The 6,987-nt window shown below is 37.5% G+C and overlaps 1 pseudogene; it reads left to right on the top strand.

The window, feature by feature from the left end:
* Positions 1-1,241, top strand: part of LOC102844393 — an 8,309-nt pseudogene extending 7,068 nt beyond the window's left edge.
* Positions 1,242-6,987: the final 5,746 nt, after the last annotated feature.

Raw genomic sequence — 6,987 nt, 5'->3', positions numbered from 1 at the left:
CTGAGATGACAAGGGTATAATATTCAAAAAATATATAAAGAATTTCTTCCTGGTGAGTGTTCAGTGATTGCTATTTTCAAGGGTTTCCATAATATCAGATAAGGGACACTGCCTGCTCCTGATGATAACTTCTGGACCATGTGGCAGACAATAGTGAAGGACTCATTTTTACAAAGTAAAATAATCTGTAAATACATCTGTTTTTCATTAATTTGTTTTGCAATGTGCATTTCTGGATTTGCTTTGATGACTGAGAATAACAATTACAAAACTTTCTGCATGGCAATATCAGTATTTGCAATTGGAAGTTTTGTTTTTATCATTACAAGCTAGGTTTTTATGAATACTGGACATTAGAAGACTTGTTTAGTCTCATTCTGGATGTAAATTGAAGGCACCAGAGGGACAAGAATGAAGTTGAAGCAATGAAGTAAAGCATGATTGGTGGATACACATACCTGGATCATGCTGCAGTTGGCAAAAATGGCACAACAGTTCTTGGTCCTCCAGATGTCCAACAACAATATTTATTTATCAAGTATTCAACATTTTCTTGGAGATGGCCTGACTGAATTGATCACTGTCATCAAATAAGCTGTGTAGAAGATTTTAGGAAGTGGGTCTCTTAAGCATTCTTTGTTCCTTTTGGATTTGTAGCAAAAGCTTAAAGGAATCAGAAGTCTCGTTGAGCAACATAAACCTTCTTCTTGGATTTGTGAAGATGGAACCAAATCTTTTTATGCCATTATATGATGCCAGATGAACAAACTCCAATAGCAGTTCAGGCCTGTGGGCTTTCTTCTATGGATGTTACAATTATGAAGCTATTCAGTGAAATGAGAGCCATGTTAGAAAGTCTAGATTTTAGTACAGTTCTTAACACCTGTTTAAACCGAGGTTTTAGTAGACTCTTGGATAATATGGCTCAGTTCTTCCATCCTACAGAGCAGGACCTGTGGCATAGCAACTCCATGGACAGTCTCTCCAGAGTCAATTTGCCTTTAGCTAAGATAATCCCGATAATAAACTGACAGATCCATTCAGTTTGCAGTAAAACGCCTAGTCATTTTGTTCAGGATCTGTCGATGATGGAACAAGTGAAAGATTTTGCTGCTAATGTATATGAAGCTTTTAGTACCCCTCAACAGCTGGAGAAGTCATTTTTCCTTCAAGAAAAAGGAGTGACTTTCATTTTCCTTTTAAAACTAATACAATTGATAAATCAACAAAGCACTATTTGATACCAAAATGACTAATAAAAATATATTCTTTTAAAAAGATGCAGATGGACATCATTTTAGTATAAGCTTTATTAAACCTGGATGTCCTTGATTCTTTAGACTTCTAAAACTCTCTTAGGTATTTTTTTAATGCACATTTTTTTAAGTTTATTATTCATTTCAATGAAAATTTACAGAGACTTTGGATTTCCACTCACTCATTGTTGCACTTTTCTCCCGTCCCAACCTTCCCCTCTAGTACACTACCCCCTTGGAAAAGTAAAAGAAAAATTCTTTTATTGTTTTACAATCTCTCCCCCGAGGTCCACTCCACTATACAGCCTTCCCTCTGGATTCCTGTCATGACAAAAATACCTAATAATTTTCCCTCTTAAACAGTTTTCTCTCTCATCTGTTTCAATGTAGTATACATTATTGAACCCATCCTTCTCAGTCTCCTCCCAAGCCCGAAGTCAGTCCTGCTTTACAACAGTGGCACTACGCAGTATTTGTTCCTATGTGACTGAGACATTTCACTCAGTATAATGTCCTCCAGGGTCACCAATTTTGAATAATATTGCATGAGTTCCTTGTTTTTCAATGCAGTATAGTATTCCATTGTGTGAATATACCACAGCTTCTCTATACATTCATTTGTTGATGGGCACTTAGGTTGTTTCCAACTCCTTGCTATTGTGAACAAAGCTACAATAAACGTGGATGTGCATATATCTGCTTGGGTGGGAGTTATGGTTTCTTTGGGTTATATTCCCAATAGTGGCATTGCTGGGTCAAATGGTATCTCTATTTGCAACTTTTTGAGAAAGCGCCATACCTTCATCCACAGTAGTTGCACCATCTTATACCCCCACCAACAATGAATAAGGGTTCCAGTTTCTCCGTAACCTCACCAGCATTTGTTGCTTACTGTTCTGTTAAATTTTTGGTATTCTTACTGTGGTGAGATGATATCTTATAGTTGTTTTGATTTGCATCTCTCTTGAGCTAGGGAATTTGAACAGTTCTTCATGTGCTTGTTGGTCATCTGAATGTCTTCTTCACTGAAGTGTTTGTTCATATCCTTTGCCCATTTTTCAATTGCATTATTTACCTTTTTCTTGTTGTGGTACTCCAGTATTTTATAAATTCTGGATATATGTCCCTTATCTGATATGTAATTCCAAATACTTTTTCCCAGTCTATGGCTTCCCTTTTTACTCTGTTGGAGAAGTTTTTGGATGTGCATACGGTTTTGATTCTTAGAAGATCCCATTCATCTATTTTATCTTCTCCTTGTTGTAGGTTCTCTTAGGTATTTTTAAGTGAAAATAAACTTGGATTTTAAAAGGGGGGGAAATGTATAAATACTTGTACAAGTTAACAAACCAAAGACAAATAACCCAAAAATTTAGCAAAGGATTAGATCAGGTACTTCATCCAAGAAATATATCAAGCACCCAACAAGCTGATGAAAACATGCTCAAATATTCTTTTAATAATAGTAATTATATGAAAATAATTAAAAAGCACAAACCTGTTGCTATTGAGTTAATCACAACTCATAGAAACCATATAAAAAAACTAAACTGTTTTACAGGGTTTTAAAGGCTGTAAATATTTACAAAAACTACAACTGGTAGGTTCTAATTTCCAAACCTCTGGTTAGCGGTCAAATACTTAACTACTGTGCCGGAGGCTTCTACATATTCCAGCAAATGAATAGAAATAAAAAACCTATGTTTGCTTGTCCCAAAACTACACCTTTGTAATTCAAACTTATCTAAGACTCCATGGGAAAAAGGTGGACAATTTGATTCAGGGCAATTTATGGTCTTGGGACCCAATGGAAGGTCAATTATACATCACTTTACACTCAAAAGCACTGAGAGTATTGAGTATCACGATGGAAAAGTAGCCCTTTTGGCATAGTTTGTAAAGCATAAGCTGCTAAATGAAAGATCAATGATTCTACCTTTCTAGTCACTCCACAGAAGAAAAATGTGGCCATATGCTGCCATACAATCTACCCACTGCTACTGAGTTACTGGGTATCTGAACCCTCGAAAATTGGTTTTCGGTGGCCTACTGGTAAGAAGCTGAACTGCAATCTAGAAGGGATGCAGTTTGAGGATGCCAGATGCTCAGCAGGAGAAGGATGGGAAATTTCCTCCCATATGATTAAGTGCTTCTGAAAACTAGCTGGAGGGTTAGCTATGGGTCAGTTTCAACTCTATGATACACAACAGTAACAACAGCCATTGTGTTAGCCCCCATTTGGAGCATGATCTCCAGCTGCCTTAACTGAACACATGTGGTTTTGAATATCATACACAGCTATGGTGCCAATATAAAAGTGGGCTCTCCACATTGTGAAAGAAGGTGGTGATGGTGGTGAAGAGACTGTGGCACTGCTGTGAAAAGATTGTGTTAACCACAACAATCCTAGAGATAAAGGCCACAGTTAAAAGTTTTGCTAGCTGGATGAATTGAGGGGAAAACTGACTTATAACTGCTCTGAGATAAAGTTTACTAGGTAATTGAAGAAACTTCTTGCATTAATGGTTCTTGAATAGCACTGCTGAAGTGAATTTGGACTTTCACTAATTGAGGAACTGTGTCTTGATAATCTGATTGAGAACTGCTAGACTAAACCTGACTATATCAGCTCTATAAAAAAGATTTCCCCTTATACGCTTTAAGGATATAAGGAGCATGAGGGTGATATGTAGGCAAATAGGAGACTAGCATTGTGAGTTATTCTTTGCCTCCCACTTTCCAATCTATTTACCTAATAAACCTCACAACTTTGAGTAAAGTCTGAGTCTTGCAATGAACATTTGACCTAGTGTTTGGTAAAAATAGGTGCAGGAGCATGTGGGGTGGCATGACTGACAATGTAGCTATTTATATGGTGCTATGGACATTATTGATGGGGACAGTTACACATTATGAAGCAAGTAGAAGTCATACTTGGACTTCCCCACATTGATTCTGTTCCTTTCACAATTACTTCCAAATCATAACAACCCTCCACCAGGTTTCTGAGGTTGTGAACTTCCAGAGATATGTGACCTTTTCGTCAGCAGTGTAATACCCTATAGACTGTGTTTGTTGTTGATTACCTTTAAGTTGAACAACACTCATAGTGACCCTATGAACAAAAGGCCTGAAGCCCCTCTACAAGTATCAATATTTATCAAAGTTCATAGAGTTTCTGGAAGCATGTTGTTTAGTAAGTGGATGCTAGCTTCCAAACTTGTCATAGTATGCTATTGTTGTTATGTGCCATTGAGTTGCCTGCGATGTAAAGCTATGTACCACAGCTCTGAACCCTTCCCTTCCTTGAGCCAGTCTCACTAATTCCAACACACCAACCCCCATGGCTCCAGTAACTCTACCAATACATTTTATCCAGGGTCTTCCTCTCCTGTGCACGCTCTCTCTCTCTCCTTGCCACATGCCCATAGTAAGTGAGGTGGAGCTTCAAAATCCTAGCCTCAAAAGAAAAATAAAAATATGTATCCTAGCTTCCAAGGAGAGACTTGGTTTTACACTCTTCAAGACAGACCTACTTGTTTTCATGGCAGTCCATGGTATGTTTAAGACTCTTCTCCAGCATCACAGCTTGAAGGCTTCTATTCTTCTGTCATTCTTAGTTATTGTCTAACTCTCTGAAGCATAACAAGAAATTGAGAAAACCGTGGCCTGGATTAGGTGCATCTTTGTATCTAGATTGACATTCTTGCTCTTCAACACTCTGGAGAGGTCCATGACAGCAGATTTTCCCAATGAAATTTGTCTTTTGATTTCTTGACTGCTGGTGTTAAGAGTGTTGACTGGATCCAAACAAGCTATAATTACTAGCAACCTTAATCTCTTTTCCATCTAATATGATGTTGCCAATTGGCCCCATGGTGAGAATCTTTGACTTCTTGATGTTATGCTTCAATCCATACTGAAGACTACAGTCCCTGATGTTTTGCAGCAAGTGCTTCAGGTCTTCTTCCTTCAGTTTCTGCAAGGAAGGTAATGTCATCTGCATATCATAGGTTGTAAATGAGTCTTCCTCCAATTTTTATGCCACTCTCCCCACAAAGCCCTGCTTCTTGAATCATCTGTTCTGCATACAGATTGGAAAGGTATGGGAACAGGATGAATCCCTGACACACTACCCTCCTGATTCCAAACCTTGCAGTGCTTCCTTGTTCTATTCTGAGGATTGCTGCTTGGTCCAAGTATAGGTTTTGTATAAGCACAATTAAGTGTTCTGAGTTTTCCACGTTCCTCAAGGTTAGTCACCATTTATTGTGATCCACACCATCAAATGCCTTTAAATAATCAATAAAACACAGATAGGCAGTCTTCTGGTATTCTTTGCTTTCTGCCAAGATCCATCTGACATTGACAATAATGTTCCTACTGCACAACCTCTTTTAAACTCAACTTGTATTTCTGATAGTTCTCTATCAATATACTGTTCAAGTCTTTTCTGAATAATCTTTAGCAGAATTTTGCTAGTCTGTGATATTAGTGATATTATTTGATAATTTCTACACCCTGTTGGGTCAGCTTTTTTTTGGAATGGGAATAAATATAGATCTCTTCTGGTCAGTTTTATTTTCCCCCTCCAGATTTCTTGGCACAACTTGGTGAGCTCATGCTGGCCAGCATCTGTTTGCTGAAATATGTCAATTGGTATTCCATCAATCCCTGGGGCTTTATTTTTTGACAAATTGTTCAGAGCAGCCTGAACTTTCTTCTTCATCACCACTGCCTCATATGTTGTTTCTTGAAATTCTTCTCTATCAGCCAACTCTTTTTGGTTTAATGACTCTGTATACTCCCTCCATCTTCTTTTAATGCTACATGAATCATTCAATATTTTGCCCATAGCATCCTTAAGCATTGCAACTCATAACTTGAAATTATTCTTTAGTTCTTTCAATTTAAGAAATGCTAAATGAGTTCAGCCCTTTTGATTTCCCAACTCAAGTGCCTTGCATATATCATTATAATATTTTACCTAGTCTTCCTGAGCGGCCCTTTGAAATCTTCTATCCAGCTCCTTAACTTCTTGGGGTTTTTTTTCCCTTTGCTTTGGCCTTTTGGTACTCTAATGTAATATTCAGAGTCTCTTCTGACATCTATTTTGGTCTTTTCTTCTTCTTCTTCCTTCTTTGTTATGATTTTTTGCATTCTTCATGAACGATATTCTTGAAATCTTCTCACAGCTTATCTGGTCTACATTCATTAATTGTTCATAAAATCTAAAATTTTGGAAACCATATGGAACGGTTCTACTCTGCCCTGTTAGGCCTCTATGAGTGAGACTCTATTCAGAGAAAGTGAATTTGGTTTTTATTTAGTAGGGGTAAAAAGGGGAACTCTGATGGTCTAGTAGTAAGGAGTTGTGCTGCCAACCTGAAGGCATACAGTTTGAATCCACTACATTTTCTGCAGGTGAAAGATAGGCAATATCCTTCCATTTTCTCTGAAAACCCACTGGAGGATCAACTAGGAGTCAGCACCAACTCGACGCTCCACAACAACAACAGCAGCAGAAGCAAAAGAAGGGCAAAGAAGGAATGTTAGCTTAAGATTGCATTGAATATATATGCTTCTCAAAATAGTCATGTATAATGGAGAAAGTAAGCAATGTTCCTGAATTTAACATGTGAAAATGGTTCTACAACTGAAAGTTTTGTTGTATATATTTCATCACAATAATATCCATTCATTAGACATTTCTGTATCTATTTACACAGCC

The sequence above is a fragment of the Elephantulus edwardii genome, unplaced genomic scaffold (assembly GCF_000299155.1).
Source record: "Elephantulus edwardii isolate Elephantulus edwardi_28Jun2011 unplaced genomic scaffold, EleEdw1.0 scaffold00164, whole genome shotgun sequence".
In the NCBI taxonomy this organism is placed as follows: Eukaryota; Metazoa; Chordata; class Mammalia; order Macroscelidea; family Macroscelididae; genus Elephantulus; species Elephantulus edwardii.
Note: the sequence above shows the minus strand (reverse complement) of the source record. Positions and strands in the feature narration are given on the sequence as shown.